Source organism: Periplaneta americana, chromosome 6 (assembly GCF_040183065.1).
Source record: "Periplaneta americana isolate PAMFEO1 chromosome 6, P.americana_PAMFEO1_priV1, whole genome shotgun sequence".
NCBI lineage: Eukaryota > Metazoa > Arthropoda > Insecta > Blattodea > Blattidae > Periplaneta > Periplaneta americana.
Genome location: NC_091122.1, coordinates 132,163,811 through 132,185,440, shown reverse-complemented (window position 1 = coordinate 132,185,440; position 21,630 = coordinate 132,163,811). Strand labels below are relative to the sequence as shown.

The 21,630-nt window shown below is 35.8% G+C and overlaps 1 protein-coding gene across 2 annotated transcripts in view; it reads right to left on the bottom strand.

Moving 5' to 3' along the window:
* glob1 (globin 1) overlaps positions 1–21,630 on the bottom strand; it is a 59,839-nt gene that overhangs the window by 18,438 nt on the left and 19,771 nt on the right. The gene's annotated exons all lie outside the window — the stretch shown is intronic.

Sequence of the window (21,630 nt, the reverse complement as noted above, 5' to 3'; positions counted from 1 at the left end):
TATTTTTATTGAATTTGGTATTTCCAAGAAACAGTTCCAGTAATTAAAATATGTCTCAGTGAAACGTACAGTAGAGTCCGTATAGGCCACTTTCTGTCTGATGGTTTTCCAATTCACCGCAGGCTAAAGCAAGGAGATGCACAGTCACTTTTATTTTTTTAACTTTACTCTTAAATTCTAAAATATGCCATCAGGGAAGTCCAGGATAACAGAGAGGGTTTGGAATTGAATGGGTTACATCAGCTGCTTGTTTATACGGATGGCATGAATATGTTAGAAAAAAATTCACAAACTACTAGGAAAAACATAGGAATTTTATTTGAAGCAAGTAAAGAGATAGGTTTGAAAGTAAATCTCGAAAAGACAAAGTATATCATTGTCTCGCGACCAGGACATAGTACGAAATGCAAATATAAACATTGGAAATTTATCCTTTGAAAAGGTGGAAAAATTCAAATATCTTGGAGCAACACATAAGAAATATAAAATGACACCAGGGAGGAAATTAAACGCAGAATAAATATGGGAAGGGCCTGCTATTATTTGGTTGAGAAGCTTTTATCATCCAGTCTGCTCTCAAAAAGCTGAAATTTAGAATTTATAAAATGGTTATAACCGGCTGTTCTATATGGTTGTGAAACTTGGACTCTTCACTTTGAGAGAGGAACAGAGGTTAAGGGTGTTTAGGGTGCTTAGGAAAATATTTGGGGCTAAGAGGGATGAAGTTACAGGAGAATGGAGAAATATACACAACGCATAACTGCACGCATTGTATTCTTCACCTGACATAATTAGGAACATTAAATTCAGACGTTTGAGATGGTCAGGGCATGTAGCACGTATGGGTGAATCCATCAATGCGTTTAGAGAGTGTGTTGGGAGACCTGAAGGAAAAAGACCTTTGGGGAGGTCGAGACGTAAATGGGAGAATAATATTAAAATGGATTTGAGGGAGATGGGATACATATAATGGTAGGGATTGGATTAATTTTGCTCATGATTGAGACCGATGGAGGGCTTATGTGAGGGCAACAATGAACCTCCGGGTTCTCTAAAAGTCATTTCTAAGTAAATAAGTATGTATTTGTTTATATAACCTGGTAAAGGTAAGGACACCAAGCATTTTCTTTTCCTCTATCAGGGGATTAAGTTACAATTATGAATACAATTGAAATTAAAATTACAGTTAATGTTAAACTTACGATTACAACTTACAATGCACTAGAAGTACTAAAGTATCTCATTAATACAGACTAGATTATTAATGAAGTTAAGAACAAAGAAAGAATTATTTACCGATACTGAAAAACAAATTACTGTAAACGAAGATATAAGTACGAAATGTTATTGGAGACTGAAATATTTTACGCTAGAGTAAGACAAATATTTACGACAAGCCATGTTTGAACTAGACTCAATTACTGCCTATACTTTGTTCTATAATGTGTGACACGGGAAGTAAACATTGCCGGCAGAGGGGGAGAGAAGTATAATTGCTATTCAACTAACAGCAGAGGTCTCATTCCAAGCTTGACTTAGTCTGAAACGTTCTAACCCCGCCCAACTTCAAAACAACTTCGCCTGCCAGATATTATGCCGGGTTAAAATCCTAGTTGTGACAAGTTATAGGTCTCGCAAGTACGGATTACCGACGGAAGGAATGCGAATCAAACACTGCGATAAGGAAGAGCGGGCGACAGGAAAGGTCACGAGATAACTTGAATGATATTCAAGAGTACAGTCGGAAGAGAAATGACATCGATAGAATCATTCTTGCGTTGTAATAGTTACATTACTTTAGTTTGTGCCATTGCATGTAAATGCGTGTCTTGTATCGCACGGTATTATTATTTCATTCGTAAACATATGTTGCGCACTTAATTAGCTTCGAATTTTTCTCTTGCTACGTTCTTTATTTTCACAGCGATGTCCTCATTTGTTCATCTTCTTGGAAGAGACAGTACTTCCATCGACTCGCATCTCTCCCCCCTCGGCGTGCCTACTTACACACGTCAAAACAGACAGCAACGCCACCATTGCTTTTCGGTAATAGTTTCTTGCGCGAGCTATACCTAGTTGAGATTTTTTAGTCAGGGGTTCACCACTTTGCATTTACGGTTAGCACGTCTGATCGTGAAACTAGAGGACCCGGGTTCATATCCTGGTTGGGACAAGTTACCTGTTCGATATTTTTTAGTCTGGGATTTTCCCTCAACCAATTAAGAGGAAATACTAGGTAACTTTCGGCGCCGGGCCCTCATCTCGCTAGCATTATAATCTTCATCTCACTCAGATGCTAGATAACCTTAGCAGTTGATAAAGCGTCGTGAAATAACCAATTTTAAAAAAGCGAAATCTTAATGGGGGATTTGTGACCAAAATTCAACGAAAATACTCCAAAAATTAACGAATAGAAAAAAATGCTCTTAAGAAAAAAAATATGTCCTAACGAATGTCTTAACACACTCCATTTATCTTAAAATATGTAAATACTAAAGCAGCTATATTTCAAAATCTTAGTCCTAGTTATCAGCATCAGCAAGTACAGTATGTTGAGAACCTGTCCATGGTAATCTCGAAGTCGCCTGTTTCAGCATGCCTGTGTTTTGTGTGCATTTTGTAGGCTCCGTATTCCAGCTACCTAAAGACTGAAGTTAAAGACACATTGGGTATATAGTACGCCGAACACAGGTGATGCAACATATAAGGATATAAACAAACAGGTCTTCGCATCGTGTTTAGGGAGTACAATCAACTCCCGACATTCTGCAGTTATACTAGTAAACACATGCTTGAGCCGTGATGTTCATTAATTTTCGTCGTGATCTTTGCAGTGATAATAACGTGCATTCGTAAGTTACTTAACTTGAACATATACGAATGCCACTCGAAAAGATTTTATATTGAAAGAAATTCTTTCATTAACACATGACTTTATTGGTGCATGATGTAGTACAAGATATTCCTATTATCTGATATTTTTTCGTGTTTCATTAGAATACTGCATGTAGCTCATCACTGAAAACCCACTAACTTTCTATTACGTTTCTATAAATTACCTAAAATGTAGATTATTTAATTTATTAATTGAGATGTTGGCTATACAAATCCATGCTAAACATGGAGTTAATATCTTCATAACTTTCAAATTTTTATGGTACTGGTTCTTTTGGATTACGTTCAACACACACACTGTGCCTTTTGGTATCGCAGTGTCTTTCAGTGCACTGTTTTTTGTCACTTTTACGTTTATTTTACACAATTTATATGTAATGTTGTCTATATTGACAGTGAAAATATTAGTTCAAATATCCTAAACTATGCCCTGCAATATTACACGCGTGAGCGTCTTACCTAAGCCATTTTACCTCTGCAATGAACCTTCAGTCAGCCACAAAGATGTAGTTATTAAAACAATACGACTAGTAAGAGCAGTGATCGATAAGACTACTCACTATGACTGCATCCCGGCTTTGACTTGTTATAGCGAAAGGCAGATTGTGCAGAACTATTTTGTATACGAACATAACTATATCTGCGCTGTGACGTCACATATACTTCGAATCAAGCAACTTCATTCCAGCTTATAGGTAGCTGAATTACGAAGCCTAATAATAAGGTAAGCAGGTACAAATAACGTACAATTTTTTTTTTATTCTCAGAAGTACAGAAGAAATACTTAGAGAGCGAGTAAATGTATTTGTGAAAGAAGATGACTGGGCAGATTCAGTTGCGTATATACAGTTCGTACATACAACGTTACAACGTTTGCGGTCAGGATCCCAGTTCAGGATAATGAACGGAACGGTTTTCCTCCCAGCCCGCTACGATCTTGACTTCACTCAGCATTCTGGGAAATATGGCTTCACGCGGTGTGGGAATCCCTCCGGCGAGGCACCTGTATGAGGAGAACTGATCTTTTTTCCTTTCGGATTATTGTTCGAGATTTCCACGAATTGTGTGACTGTACCTTCCCTCAGTGTATCGCGTACAAATGGAGGCATTGCTTAACAGCGCCTTTATATTGCAGAAGCTATTTGAAATCAGTTTCAATGGAATTATGATAGAATGAGAATTGCAAGACTAAATCGCCGTACTTGGAGAAAAGCTACTCCGCAGCCCTTTAACAACAAGATTCACAAATTTCATCCCATTTTTCTGCAAACATGAGTAACATTGATAAGGACGGAATAAATGTGGCGATCTTGATAGAATGTAATATATTCAATGGGTCATAAAATTAAATTCCATAATCGATTTCTTAGAATGTCTGTGTGCGTGCGTGCGTGCTTATGTATGTAAAAAAACTGTCTGACTTATGTACTCTGCATAATTGATTGGTAGGTAACTGGGCGGCTGAACGATTAAAAATGTTAAAAATGTAGCTGACTGTTAACAGATTACAAAGAAATGACAGTCATATGGAGACAGGAAGAATATACAAAAGTTAACAACAGGAAGAAAGGATGGGACTGGTGTGGTGGAGATTGAGAATTTTCAGATTAAAAAATAGAAGAGAAGTCATAGGAAAATATACATGTCCTTTATGTAATCTAAAGAAGTTGCGATACACGTTCTACTATCTTGCCCAAAAAATGAAAGAACAAAAAAAATTTTTGAGGAACCATACTTACTTACAAATGGCTTTTAAGGAACCCGCAGGTTCATTGCCGCCCTCACATAAGCCCGCCATCGGTCCCTATCCTGTCTCTATCAATATATCCCACCTCCCTCAAATCCATTTTAATATTATCCTCCCATCTACGTCTCGTCCTCCCCAAAGGTCTTTTTCCCTCCGGTCTTCCAACTAACATTCTATATGCATTTCTGGATTTGTCCATACGTGCTACATACCCTGCCCATCTCAAACGTCTGGATTTAATGTTCCTATTTATGTCAGGTGAAGAATACAATGCGTGCAGTTCTGCGTTGTGTAACTTTCTCCATTCTCCTGTAACTTCATCCCTCTTAGCTCCAAATATTTTCCTAAGGACCTTATTCTCAAATACCCTTAATCTATGTTCTTCTCTTAAATTGAGAGTCCAAGTTTCACAACCATACAAAGAGCAACGGGTAAAATAACTGCTTTATAAACGGAAGAAAATTGAGGGAACACGGGAAACGTTTATATACCTATGGTATAGAAAAAATGAGAAGGGAAAACTAAGGTATAAACATGTATGTATATATATATATATATATATATATATATATATATATATATATATATACGGTCTTACTAATAAAAGCTCTATATACAGACGTTTAACTGTCTTATACTTATACAATGAGTAGCTCGTTTATAAGTCGTGTGTAAATTCCTTACTAATAATCACTACATACGTCGTGTATAACAGTATAACTGTTACACAGCTACGTCATAGTTTCGTCATTATTTCGTTACGAAAGGTAATAGAATATCTGAGGTTCTCTACTGGATCCGGTAGAGCGCTCTAGAGTGGCGTGTTAAATATCGATAGTACAACTGGCTCTAATCGATTACCACACTACATTTTGGTCAAAGAGTACAAGCTACAGCAATATTATTCTAATAATTCTATGATCTTAGGTTTGTTCTTCTGTGGTTACAGGGTAAACATCATCATAAAATGACAGTCGATACGAACAGCTGTTAAAGGGGCGGCCATTTTTTCCCTATATACAACGCTTAAACAAGGGGTTTCGTGTATATAACTACTGCAATGCAATTCCCATTGTATAGTTACAGCCTGTTTATACGTCCATAGCTTATTCACGGTTTATTAGTAACGTTTTATGTCTCAACTCTGCATAAGTCTCGTATAAAAACTATACACGGTTTATTAGTAAGACTGATACTGTATACAATATAGTCTGTATAAAGAAATAGCAATTAAAGGGATAGAGTTTTTGTTAAGAAATAACTAGAATGATTGTACGTAGTATGGAATATATAGTAATAGTTATTAACTTATTAATAGTAAAATGTAGTTAAGAGTGAGTGGTTTCCTGGAAAACAGAAATGTAACAGGACCACCATTAACGAATGAGATATAAATTGTACATAATTTTGATGACATACATATACATACAGTAGCCGACTGATTGGTTAATTGGTTGAGTGGCTGATCGTAGACTGAATGACTGCGTGGCAGACTGAATGATAAACTTGGTCACTAGTTGAATGATACATGTATAAGGTGGCAGAGTGAAAATTTACCTGGACGCTGGTTGAACGACTGATTGATTGGCTGACAGATTTAATTAAGTCGCTGACTGAATGATCGATGGGTGCCTGATTGAATGACTGAGTCGCTGGCTGGATGACTGCTGAGTAGTAATGAATATAAACAAGATAGTGGCTGGCTGCATGAATTACTGACTTCGACGCTGGCTGAATTATTAGCTGGGTGACTGGCTTAATAAATAATGAATTCGATTGCCGGCTGTATGATTGATTGGGTGACTGGCAGAAGGAATCATTAGGTCGCTGGCTCGCAGGCTGAATTATTTAATCGGTAACTGGTTGAATGAATACTTGATTGACTGGATTGCTGGCAGAATGCTTGAGTAGCTCTCTAAATAAATTATTGTCTGTGTGGCTGACTGCATGAATTATTGATTGTCTGGTTCGTAGTCTCGATGATTTACTGGATGGCTGGCTGAATGAATGAATGACTGGGTGGTTGAATGAATGATTGACTGGGTGGTTGAATGAACGATTGTCTAAGTGGTTGAATGAATGATTGACTGGGTGGTTGTATGAACGATTGTTTAATTAGTTGACTGAATGGTTGACTGGGTATTTGAATGAATAATTAACTGGGTGGTTGAATGAATGATTGTCTGGGTGGTTGAATGAATGATTGACTGGGTATTTGAATGAATAATTGACTGGGTAGTTGAATGAATGATTGTCTGGGTGGTTGAATGAATGATTGACTTTCTCGTTGAATGAATGATTGACTGGGTGGTTGAATGAATGATTGACTGGATGGTTGAATGAATGATTGACTGTGTGGTTGAATGAATGACTGACTGGGTGGTTGAATGAATGACTGACTGTGTGGTTGAATGAATGATTGGGTGGTTGAATGAATGATTGACTGGGTATTTGAATGAATAATTGACTGTGTGGTTGAATGAATGATTGACTGGGTGGTTGAATGAATGATTGTCTGGGTGGTTGAATGAATGACTGACTGGGTGGTTGAATGAATGACTGACTGTGTGGTTGAACGAATGATTGACTGGGTGGTTGAACGAATGATTGACTGGGTGGTTGAACGAATGATTGACTGGGTGGTTGAATGAATGATTGACTGGGTGGTTGAATGAATGATTGACTGGGTGGTTGAATGAATGATTGACTGAGTGGTTGAATGAATGATTGACTGGGTGGTTGAATTAATGACTGACTGTGTGGTTGAATGAATGATTGACTGTGTGGTTGAATGAATGATTGTCTGAGTGGTTGAATGAATGATTGTTTGGTTGAATTAATGATTGACCGTGTGGTTGAATTAATGATTGACCGTGTGGTTGAATGAATGATTGACTAAGTGGTTGAATGAATGATTGACTGTGTGGCTGAATGAATGATTGACTGGGTATTTCAATGAATGATTGACTGGGTGGTTGAATGAATGGTTGACTGGGTGGTTGAATGAATGACTGATTGGGTTGTTGAATGAATGACTGACTGGGTGGTTGAATGAATGACTGACTGGGTGGTTGAATGAATGACTGACTGGGTGGTTGAATGAATAATTGACTGTGTGGTTGAATGAATGATTGTCTGGGTGGTTGAATGAATGATTGACTGTGTGGTTGAATGAATGATTGACTGTGTGGTTGAATGAATGACTGTAGTTGAATGAATGATTGACTGTGTGGTTGAATGAATGATTGTCTGGGTGGTTGAATGAATGACTGTGTGGTTGAATGAATGATTGACTGGGTATTTGAATGAATGATTGACTGTGTGGTTGAATGAATGATTGACTGTGTGGTTGAATGAATGATTGACTGGGTGGTTGAATGAATGATTGACTGGGTGGTTGAATGAATGACTGACTGGGTGGTTGAATGAATGATTGACTGGGTGGTTGAATGAATGACTGACTGGGTGGTTGAAAGAATGATTGACTGGGTGGTTGAAAGAATGATTGACTGGGTGGTTGAAAGAATGATTGACTGGGTGGTTGAATGAATGATTGACTGGGTGGTTGAATGACTGATTGACTGTGTGGCTGAATGAATGATTGACTGGGTATTTGAATGAATGATTGACTGTGTGGTTGAATGAATGATTGACTGTGTCGTTGAATGAATGATTGACTGGGTACTTGAATGAATGACTGACTGGGTGGTTGAATGAATGATTGACTGGGTGGTTGAATGAATGATTGTGTGGTTGAATGAATGATTGACTGGGTGGTTGAATTGATGACTGACTGGAAGTTGGGAAAGTTGACTGAATGAATGATTGATTGGGTTGATGAATGACACTGAGTGAATAAACTAATTAATTAACTCCTGTACTTGTAATGAGTGACGATGGAGAATTTTTTGATGTCATAGTGTAACCGGAGTATCCGGAGAAAACCCCTATGTTGCCTGGAATACGGGTTTGCTCAACCAAAATTACAAATCCAGGGTGAATAAACCGAGATTTGAACCATTGTCTTCTAGCTTATAACCCTAGAGCGTTAGCACTGAGCCACTGTATAATTTATAACACAAAGCAACGTCACTGAACATAGTAATTTAGTCAATCGCATATTCCCCGAATAAGAAAATCCCTTGACGACTCCCCTATCGGTAGGAGCTTCGTACCAACTCGAGACATCGCAAACCAATTTCCGTAAAATCTATTTTAATATCATAATCTCATCGTCTTCCCCACGCGACCGGTAACCTTTAAAAGAATTTCAAGGAATAGAGAATACGGAAAACGAGTCTGCGAATTCAAATCCAGATCATTTCCTTGCAAATTAGGTGGAGTAGTGTTACAAATTTCATGTTTTTCTAGCTAGGAATTCTATGAACACGGGTTCAGTTCCATCAGAGAAGCGGAGATTTCTCCGTCTCTCATAGGGTCTAGCATATGCTCATTGTCTTGTATTTGTTCTGCGCCAGAATGAACATAACTACGAAGTACGAACAGATAGCGCTGGTTCAAAACCTGCACAAGACAGAAAAATTTATGTGATGATGATGATGATGATGATGATGATTGTGGTGGTGGTGGTTATGATCATTGTGATGGATGATAATATAATTGTGATTATTGTGGTTGTGATTTTGATGGTGAGTAACATTGATGGCTAATGATTGTGATTATTATGATGACTGTGATGACGGTTGTTATGATTATTGTGATGGTTGATGAAGAGTATGAAAATGGTGGTAGTAATTATTACGGTGATGATTGTGGTTACGATGTTTGTGATGATTGATTATTATAATTATAACAATGATGGCTGCGATAAAAGATAATGATTATGATGATGGTTAGGATGATTGTAGTGGTTGACAATGATGATAAAAGGTGATGATTATGATGATGATGGTTATGATGATTGTGATGGTTGTTACATACATATGATAAAAGGTGATGATTATGATAAAAGGTTATGATGATGATGGTTATGATGATTGTGATGGTTAATTATGATAATGATGATAAAGTGATGATTATGATAATGATGGTGATAAAAGGTGATGACGCTGATGATTGTGATAAAAGGTGATGATGCTGATGATTGTGATAAAAGGTGATGATGCTGATGATTGTGATAAAAGGTGATGATGCTGAGGATTATGATAAAATATGGTGATGCTGATGATTGTGAAGGTTGATTATGTTAATAATAAAAGTGATGATTATGATAATGATAAAAGTGATGATTATGATAAAAAGTGATGCTGATGATTATGATGGTAGTTATGATGATTATGATGGTTGATTATGATGACAGTGGTGATTGTGATTATTATGGTGATGATTCTGATGATGGCGGTTATGATAATAAATTGTGACTGTTGGTGATTGATTATTACAATTGCGATTTCATGATGATGATGATGAAGATGATGATGATTGTGAGGAGGGAATGATGGTGGTTATGATGATTGTATTGGATGTTTGTGACAATGGTGACTGTGGTTATTAAGATGAATGTTATGATTATTGTGAAGGTTGACGATGATGTGGCGATTGTGACGATGATTTGACCATTGTGATAATAATCATTATGATTATCGTGCTAATGTTCGTGTTGTTGGTAAATGTGGTGATGGTGATTGTAATGATACAGTGATTATGATTATGATTGATGAATGTAATAGTGGTGATGGTGGTGTGATTATTAGGGCCCAGATTATTATGTAATTAATCACAAATTGCATTCCTTTAATTAGACTACTAAAAATTACAAATGCCGGCGATTTTTGGTTCTGATATGGTTATAGTTGAGTTTCATTTTACATATTTTTACATATTCTTAAAAATCATATTTTGCATATTCGTATTATGTAAACAATGTAACATTTTTGTACATATCCAGGCAATTATTGAGTTTTTAACTTTTTTATTAAATTCGTTTTATTATTCAGAGTAAAGTATTAAATTTCCTTCCATTGTATACTTGGAAATAAATCTTAAGTTCCTGTCCCATAACACCACCTGGAGAGCCGCCTTTTGTTCTCACTATATAGGGCCTACACGATACTGGTAAAGAGGGAGGGCCCAGAACTGACGTCGCTATGTTCTGTTCACAACTATAGAAAATATTTCAGTTTCTAAAGCTGGATTAAGAGAATAGTTCCCTTAAAAATAAAAGTAAACATAACTGGGGATTACAAACCTTTGTCTGTAAAAAAACAGTAGTTCTGGTTAAGAATCTGGGATGGTCAGGTGTGCCGGTCATTAACCTTTGTTACAAAATTGAAAGTAGACTACTAGCGAGGGGTTTGGGTCGGGTATCAGGTGAGTACTTAAGGCTTTCAGGGAACTCGGAGGTTCATTGTCGCCCTCACATGAGCCCGCCATCGATCCTTACCCTGAGCAAGAGTAATTCAGTCTCTACAATCATATCCCACCTCCCACAAATCCATTTTAATATTATATTCCCATCTACGTCTCGGGTTCCCCAAAGGTCTTTTTCCCTCCGGCCTCTCAACTAACACACTATATGCATTTCTAGATTCGCATACCATTATGTGTGCGACACAAAAAATATTTTTCTAGGAAATCTTAAGACACAAAAGAAGCTTACATTGTGGCAGTGACAAGTTGTACTTGGAAGCTTACAGTGGGGTGGAAATGGCAAATCGACTTTCCAGGCCGTGACCAGTTAAATTGTGACATTTTTATGAATTTAATGCATTAATAAATAGTGATTTTAAATTACGTAGTTTATTAATATTACATATTTAATTACATATTTCCTCGATATTTACTACATTTTATGCACATATTTCGCACTGATATTACATAAAAATCCGAGCCTAGTGATTATGATGGAGTGTTGGGAATTGGTGGTGGTGGTGGTGGTGGTGGTGGTGGTGATTTTTATCTTGAAAGTACTCTTCTGTCAGTAATCAAGCGCACAAAAAATATCTTGGGGAGTGGAGGGTTCAGGAAAATACAGCAGATGAAGGGTTCAGAGCTATAGTGGGCCAAGCGCCAATTATTAAAAACGGAGAAAGCAAGGGTTAAAGTTAAGTAAATACCATAATTTAATGAAGACTGACATAGCATTTAGTTTTAATGTGCATACTTTATATTACTTGGTATATGTTTCATTAAATTTTAGTAATCACCTAATTTTAATTCTTGTTTTCTGCGTTTTTAATATATGGCGCTTGGCCCACTATGGCTCTGAACCCTTCAAATGTAATATATAAAGACAGGCAGTCTCACAGAAGAGAACCAAGAAAGAATCGGAAGTAATGTTTCAATTATATGTTCATTGTAATACAATACTTGGTAACATCAGTGCAATTAGAATACTTAAGATACATTTCAAGGAAGAGCGACAACCTAGAAGGAAAACCAAGCCCGTTAAGTATGTGATAACGATGAGCAAAGGTCGTGGGAAAAACGCATGATGTAAATGCAAGTCGACTTAACCAAGAAATGTATAAGCAAATATTATGAGTAGGCCTACTGTGATTTACTAAAACAGTCCGTTAAAAAGTCCATCGATTACTTAACGTCTTAAAGCTAATTTTCATCAGTGAGTGAGTTCACAAATCTATCTAAGGAAATGTGTAAATAAGTACAACCCCCAATACACATAATCAAGGGGAAATTTATCACACACCCGTATTTATTTCCAGTTAAAATTATATTAGGAAATAACTTTGATTTCATAGCTTCCATTTCCACTCGTATAAACCATCATTTTTCTTTTTTCACTTAAGGTCTTAAGCCACTTGCCTCTTCCAGCTCGATTTTTTAATGTAAAACATGTAGGAAGGATTCGAAATTTGAACCGAACTTCATTTATTTGTGAACGTTACATAACACACAAATAAATGTAACCCTATTTTAAAGCACCAGGGGACCTTTGTATTGTTTCTTGACACAACTTTTTTGGTTGGCCATTTCCGTAATTCTTTCTCATTCGTTTTGTCTGCTAAGCTTTCCTTCGGCGATCCAAACAAGACAGTTGCTTACACGGAGATAAATTCAGGCTATATCGAGAATGTGGCAAAGTTCCAAATCAAAGAGTGTCTTGTTTGATTCTTGCGCAGTGGTGATGGGCGTTGTCATGAAGGAGGATGATGCCTGTAGACAACTTTTCACTTCTTTCGAGCTTAAGATTTTACTTGTTTCAATTTTATTTTCAAAGGACTACGGTAGTACGCTGCATTCATTGTTTATATAAAAGAAAAGTGTTTAATATCGTTCATTCCAGGTTTCAAAAATCGTTATTTCTTACCTTTTTCACAGATGATTTCACTTTAACCATTTTTGCTGATGTTGAATACAAATGTTTCCATTCCTGCTAATAATTTTGGTTTCACGAGTATATTAGTATATCTACTGTAAATTCCATTAGTTATCAGTAGCACAGTTATATCAAAAAACCAACTCGTCTTACTTCGTTTATTTTTCAGATTTCTGGACATCCATTTTGTATAGACTACATGTTTGAAAACTTCAGATATTTGTGAAAAATTTACTTGGTTCTACGTACTTTCTTGGCCAGTCACATACACTTATTCGTCATTTTTCTCGAATAGTTTTTTTTCAACGCATTGAGTATAGTCCTTCGACAGAAGTCTCGGGAAGTGCAGTATGCTGCACATTAGAAACTATGACGCACCCATCTTTAAATGATTTGCACCAATCGAACAACAGTGAATAAAACAAACTTTGAAAGAAATCTCTAAATTTCTGAAGCTTTGCAACGGCAATGGAGATATTTGAGGAACATACTGTATATCTTTCATGTTTGTTTTCTTCTGCTATCTTATCGTATATACCCTACTGTAAACAATGGTGCATAATGGGTCAATGAGTATAGATCTATTCGGATTCAGTCCTCAAAAACATTTAATTCTGTTACAGTAGGAATTGTTGAAGATTTTATACTCCGTAGTGAGCTTTTTTGCCATATTTCCCAGAACACCAAAAGTAATTTAGTTTGATGGTAACCTAGATATGTGCACATGGTTGTATTATTCGCTTTAATGGTATACAATTTTTTGACGATTGGTTGGGTCACTGGCTGAAAAGAAACTGCCTACTGAAGGATGCACTGGAAGGAATGGTGAACGGGAGAAGAGTTCGGGAAAGAAGAAGATATCAGATGATGAACCACATTAAGATATATGTATCATATGCAGAGACTAAGAGAAAGGCAGAAAATTAGGATTACATGACGAAAAATTCTATAGGAGGACATGGAATCTAAAATAAGCGGACATTTCTGAAAAAAAGGGAGGATTTTTTAAAAATTGGTATGAACAAAATTAAAGATAAAAACAATGGCTCACCTTAGTTAGTTTTCTCACTAGTTGCTGGATCAGTATTACATCTGTATCCTACTTATCGGTGGAGATCACTTTGTGCACAAGAGCCTGAAAGGCAAACTTATATTATCTTGTAACAAATAACTATGGAACTGTTCACAGGACATGTCCTTGAAATTATATTTCAACATGATGATACCTCTAACTATCTCCGTTAGCATGCGATATAAGGCGAAATACTCTCTCAACACTTCCATTGTGACTTGGGATAAATAAATAGAATTGACATATTTTTAAGAGTTCTGAGAAAGTTTCAGTGCTCGCAGAACTATTGGAATTGAAGAATTTGCACCATTGTTTATCTAAACTTAAATCTTTGTCCAAATTAACTTGATTGGCATATATTTGTACATTGTAGAACAAAATTGATAAAATAGCTTACAATCATGAATAGTGAGATTTTTAGAATGTAAGAATTCAATGCATTCAATAGGTCATCATATTTAATGTTTAGGTGAGGGGTTTGGACTTTTTCCATTGCTGGTTGTCACAATCAAAAAATTAAGACAAAACGTTTCGAAGGGTGGTTCTCCCTTCGTCTTCAGGTGGAAGGAAGGTGAGAAAGGAAAAAAACCTACTGTTGGGATCGTTACGTACAGCTATTCTGTATGACTGATCGATTGATTCCTGGCTTCGGTGGAGATTCTAATTAAGAAAGACCCGAAGTCATTAGCAGTATGTTGGCACTAAACCAAACGGAATAAAAAAAGATGGGCGTGAAGTGGCTAAAAAATTGATGAAAGACACACAAAAGGAGGGGGCGGGGAACTAAAAAAATGTGAACAAGTGTTATGATACCTCATAGAAAATACAAGAAGGTAAAAAAGGAAAAAAAAAAAAACGATCCCAACAGTAGGTTTTTTCCTTTCTCTCCTACCTTCCATCTGAAGACGAAGGGAGAACCACCCTTCGAAACGTTGTCTTAATTTTTTGATTGTGACAACCAGCAATGGAAAAAGTCCAAACCCCTCACCTAAACATTAATGATCCACCATTGCTTTCCAATCCCTCATTTAGACCATCATATTTAATGTTATTTTCTTATGTGCTCCAGCTTCAACCATTGAAAGCAGTTAAATTCTTTCATAGATTTTCACCATTTGTTTAGATATCTATGCATAATATCGCACATTATTCAATATTAATATTAATTCTAGTTGAAATGCGAAATCCCGGACATTTCAAATTTTTTTAAAATGCCTGTCGGACAGGATAAAATGATTAAAAAAGACATGTCCTCCTTTTGCCGGACGGATGGTAACCCTACAGAAAATAGGAAAGATTTGAGAATATTGCGTTTGCAGTGAAAAGATCTGCCCATGGGCAAACCTGTATGTATGTATGTATGTATGTATGTATGTATGTATGTATGTATGTATGTATGTATTTTTTGATAACTCATAACTTGAGGCCGACACAATACCAGGAAAAGTTTAAAATATATGGAATTTATTTTGGAGAAATATGAAAAAAGATATATTCATTGCAAAAATATCTTCGTTCTTAACCATTTTGAGAAGCTTTACATCATTATTTATAAAATGAAGTAAAGTAAAACTGTTTCTTCATGTTTACTATATACTGTATTGTATAAATTTTCAGTTCAATAAACATGTTCAGTACTGTTTGTTTCGGCGCATACTGTATTATACCGTTACGGTACGGATGATTGGCAGGGGTAGGATTAGTACTAATGAGTTGATTCCTGGAGAAGAAACTTTCAAAGGAAGGAAACTAGTAATGTACAATGCTAAACATGGTATTTCATCTCGTTCAATTTTACTTACATATGCGTAGACTACATAACTTTCATTGTCATTGTATTTCCTACTGGAAAGAGAGATATTTATCGAGATATCGAAAAAATCGAATAACAGAACTTCGAGCTATAGAAAAAAAACATTACGTGTAAATTATATACGATTCCTTCCAGAAATTAAAGTTATTACTTTGAGGTACCGGTATCGATAAATCGAGTTACAGAAGTTCGACTTAAGTTCGACTGTACATGGCTTGGTGGTGCTGAGTTCTAACTAGAGATAATTTCTGTCTAGTAGGCCATAATCCCCGCTGTAACGGGTCAGGAACGAGAGTCCTTGACAGTGACGATGAACCGCAGGATCAGATACGGGTATGTCAAGCAAGCTAGCCTTCACGAACGAGACAACTACTCTTGCTAATGGACTGTGCTGCTGTGGCGATTACAATGTGGTATACAGTAGTACGGAATTTAGAATCGTTTGTCAGAATTTCCTCACCGATGTAAAGCCTTACTTGTCAATTAGAAGGAGACGATATTTTTACAATAAAAGAACGTTTGATTATTTTGTTTCAAACTAAAGTTACTTATTTAGAAGGATTTATAACAAAGCCAAATCACACAACTCGAAGGTTTGTTGAATTATTAACAGCAAAAGCATGCCTGTGCAGTTTAGTTAATGTACAGTAGTGGCAAAAAAAAAAAAAAAAAAAAAAAAAAAAAAAAAAAAAAAAAAAAGAACGGACCGACCCATGTAGCTGATTTCTGAGCCTTGTTCACTCCAGAGCACGATAGACTGGTAACTAAGACTTTCGTGGTTCGATTCCTATCTGGGAAGGAAACCTTTTTTTGTTCCTTATTCAAATTTATTCCCAATACTTTTCGATTGCTGGTAAAATTCATGTTCTAGAAATAATAAGTTAATTAAGTAGTAAAATATCGCTGCAATCGAAAAGCATTGGGAATAAATATGAATAAGGAACAAAAAAAAAAAAAGTTTCCTTCACAGGCAGGATTCGAACCACGAAAGTTTTAGTTACCAGTCTATCGTGCTCTGGAGTGAACAAGGCTCTGAAATCAGTTACAAGAGTCGGTCCGGTTTTTTTTTTTTTTGCCACTGCTGTACATATTATTTTCAACTAATTTTTTGCAAGCAGTTCCGGTAGCTCAGAATTTAAACCTCGGACAGATAATAGAGAAGTCTTGAGTTCAAAACTTGTTCACTTTCATCCTGATCACGCTAGAATTGTTTTCTTCTTCTTCTTCTTCTTTTTCTGCTGCTGCCATTCCAAAGGTTGGGCCAAAAGTCGGTTCGATGCTAAACATTGTAGCTAATGGTTCGTCCATCCCATTTTTGATCGTTTTGTTTCCGCTTGTTGAAAATCTACTAATGAGTATGACCATGGTTTCCATTCTGCTTTACATTTTTTTTTTATTTCCTGAATCATGTTTCCTTTCCCAATTGCGTTCTAATTTCTTCACCCTTGATTTTCTCTTAATGATATTCCAAAATTTGTTCTTGTAAAGCTCATATATGCTGCTTCCAAACCTATCTGTCGCTGTAGTTTATTTCTGGTAGGTTTAAAATAACGGAGAATCGGTCATAATTATAGTTTATTTCCTTTTTGCAGTGCCTTTCTGTGAGCGATATATGAGTATCCCACCATTATTCGTTTATCCGGATTCACCAAGGCGATTGTGTTTGGATACGCGATAAACTATTTGATAATCTGTTACACCACAAAAACCTTCATGGTAAGCCTGGACAGTAGACAACCCCCACAAGCTTAGACCTCAGTGAGGCGTTCGTAAAGAAAACAAATCGTCTGGAAGTATGGTATTTTTTTAATGTCTAAAAAAATAACTTCGATTTTCTTTTATTTTAATAGGTTATTTTACGACGCTTTATCAACATCTCAGGTTATTTAGCGTCTGAATGAGATGAAGGTGATAATGCCGGTGAAATGAGTCTGGGGTCCAACACGGAAAGTTACCCAGCATTTACTCATATTGGGTTGAGGGAAAACCCCAGAAAAAACCTCAACCAGGTAACTTGCCCCGACCGGGAATCGAACCCGGGCCACCTGGTTTCGCGGCTAGACGCTCTAACCGTTACTCCACAGGTGTAGACTATAACTTCGAAGGATGAGAAATTTGTTACATAATTTTGTTCAGTACACTATCACAGTCTAGTATATACAGTCACGAAGCTTGAGTTTTGAGGGTGCTAGGAACAATAGACTGTGCCGGTACTATTTCGCATTGTCTGTAATGGGGCGATAGTAGCGATCCTAGTGGTGAGCAACTATCTATGGATGCATATTTACTAGGTATTGAGCTTCGTGACTGTATATACTAGACTGTGATACTATCCCCTATTATCTCTAAAAATATTTGCACGTGTACTCCTCCCGCCCTATATGTGTCTATTTGTTATGATTAATCTATAAATATACATTTGTTGTTATGATTAGTTTAAACTTCAACCCTAATATACTTCAAGTAAAATAGGGTTTATAAATTTGGAATAAATACTACTACAAACACCACCACCACTAATGAGAATATAATATCAGAGTTCGGATGATTTCAGTTTGTACTGACAAAAGTTAAGTTTTGACTGTGTTATAAAGGCCAAAGTCCGAATTTCGAGCTTTCGCAAATATTTTTATATTTACAGTATATTAAATGTAAAACCCTAAGGCCCAATTATATAAAACTCCCTAACTAAAGATCAACTTTGATCGAAGATCGGAAAGTGAACCGAGTTCAGACACTTCTATTGTATAAAACTTTTCTGCGATCAAATTACCTTGGTTCAAATGCAATCTAAGTTCACGTGAAAAGGATTTGGCAACATCGCATAAACAGGCGAAGTATGTTATGCGCGGACCATGTTTTACAGGTTTGTTCAGTGTTGCCAATCTAGCGACTTTAACTCTTTTTCAACGACAATTTTTTTTAACATTTATATTGCTTAAATAGGTATTTAGCGACCTTTTTAGCACCCCATAGTGACAAAATTTAATCTTTCTTTGTTAATAATGAGAAATCTAGCTACTTTCTAACTAGTTTTTGGCGACTTTCCGTACACTCTGTTGGAGACACTGGTTTGTTTTGTGCTTTGTAAATAATGACGGACAATAAGAAGAAGATTGACTGTTCTCCAAATTGTTATCATGTTATAGTGTTTGATACTGCTAAACATAATAAAGCTTTATAAAACGACAATTTTCGTTTAGTAATACAGTTAATTGAACATTTATGAATGTACCTATCATATCCATTAATGCCACCGGCGTAGCTCTGTCGGCTAAGGCGCTTGCCTACCGATCCGGAGTTGCGTTCGGGCGCGGGTTCGATTCCCGCTTGGGCTGATTACCTGGTTGGGTTTTTCCGAGGTTTTCCCCAACCGTAAGGCAAATGTCAGGCAATCTATGGCGAATCCTCGGCCTCATCTCGCCAAATACCATATCGCAATCATCAATCCCATCGACGCTAAATAACCTCGTAGTTGATACAGCGTCGTTAAATAAGCAAGTAAAAAAAATATCCATTAATAATTAATGGTTGTTATAAACATAATATAATTATAGGTTATGTTATTTGATACTGCTGAACGCGATAGAGCCTTATAAAATATAAGAATGTTTGTGTATTAAGGCAAGGAATTGAAAAAGATATATATATATATATATATATATATATATATATATATATATATATATATAAATGTACCTACCATATCTATTAATATTAATAATAATGGTTATTCTATTTGCACAATCTGCCACTCTTATATTTCAAACAGAAAAGAAATAACTGAACTTGGATCATCTAACTTAATGGAGAAATTTCTTCAGTCAAAGTTGACTTTAGTTTGAGACAAATTAGACTTTATACAGCACAAAATTCCAAGTTCAGCTAGAACGAGGATCAATTTAACCTCTAATTTAAGATTAAATGGTTTGTACAATCGGCCCTAAATTTCGTACTTTGCTACTAACAGAATAAATACCCCCTTTTAGATCCAATCCATTTAAGATTCAGATTACTATACTTGTCACCCGGAAGAAGATGTCGTATAGGTAAAGAAGTCGATTTTTTTCCTTTGAACTGAAAAGATAATTTTGGCTAAATTTTGTCAAAGTTAATTGGGTGGTTTGAGAATTTGTGGAGAGAGAGATACCGCAAATTTTGTACAGTGATTGCTCACAATTTATTTGAGACAAGACTAATTATATCACACTAATAATATACAGGACCGGGAATTTATGACGATCGCGAAAATCACGACATAATAGATATACAATAGATTGTTACTAATCTTTACGTATTAAGTGATTCTGATTAATAATATGAGGATAAAACAACTGCGAAAAATCGCGAAATAGAGTTCTAATAGCAAAATATGAACACATTCGCGAATTATTACTATTGCGACGTTTTATAGCGAATTTCATATTCTGAATTTTTTTTTCAGATTTTTTTTTTTTCACTTGAATTTGTTATATATTCAAGTAGGCTACATTACATAGTATTCCAGGTGTTCTGATTACATTAGTGAACTCAAAAGACGGAGAATTCAACATTTCTCTAATAATTTTAGTGTTAATTTGAGGGCTGCAAGTCTTTTTTTTTTTTTTCGTTTTTAATTAATGTGTGTTAAATACAGTCTCAATCTAACAAAAACTGTCTATTGGCCATACCGCACCTTTACCAGGATCCAATGAAACTTTAATATTAATTATTTGGAAAGTAATAATCATACTGAGTTAACACTCCAATTCCAAAATAACTGTATATCGTCTTTGTCCCTGCAATAACTCCTATGTGCAAAATATAAAATTTTTCAGTAGAAAGAAAAAAACACATTTATTCTTCCTTAGCAGCTGTACATAGGAGACTGTGAATTCTTACATTTTCGAAACAAAGAAATATAATTACATATAGGAGATTTTATTATTTTCTGTATCACTATTTAAGTTATTTAATAGAGCAAAAATCTTAAAATCGATAAATATGTCACATAGGAGTTATTGCAGGAACAACGACGATTTTCAAAAATTTCCATTGATCTCCGCCAAGAGTACAAATCAATCTTCAATAGTCTCCGCCGACAACAATATTAAAAAACACAAATGATAAAATTAATCTCCTTAAATACCGCTTCTGATTATAACACAAAATGTTAACTTTACATGGAACTTTTTTTTTTCTGTGAAGAAAGAGGAAGGAAGATTTTTGTATACATTTCAGAACACGGATTCTTTCCTTTCCCTGTTACTTCAAAATTCCAACCTTGTGCACACAAAATAAATTATTGGCACTGAAAAGTGCCTTTGTGCGAGATCGTGCGTATTTGCTTGGTTTCCGCACAAAACCAATCTGCGGAAAGTCTAAAATTCCACATTCAGTATTTCCAACCTAACACACATAACAATTTCCCTCTTCTTACCGCTTAAGTGACATATGGATTTTACTGCTTTAGGCTTTTAACATATTATTTTTAGAGACGTTCAATATAGTAATAATTATAAATTGAAAACTTACCACTGCAATTTCACCTAAATTGCATTATTAATGATTGTTTTTAAATATTTGCAAAAATTAAGTAAACTCTACAACTCCACTAAAGTTACTGCATTCGTGATGCAAGCAACATTAAGGAAGCCGTGAAAAAATCAACAAGATTCCAGACTCATCATAGACTGGGGGAAAAAAAAGACAGACGTATATCACGGCCTGCTGGAATAAAGTAAACACAGAAAACATTTTAAAGCAACAATGTTGAAGATAGATATTTTTGTTTTGCAAATTTGCCGTCATTGAACAGAAACCAA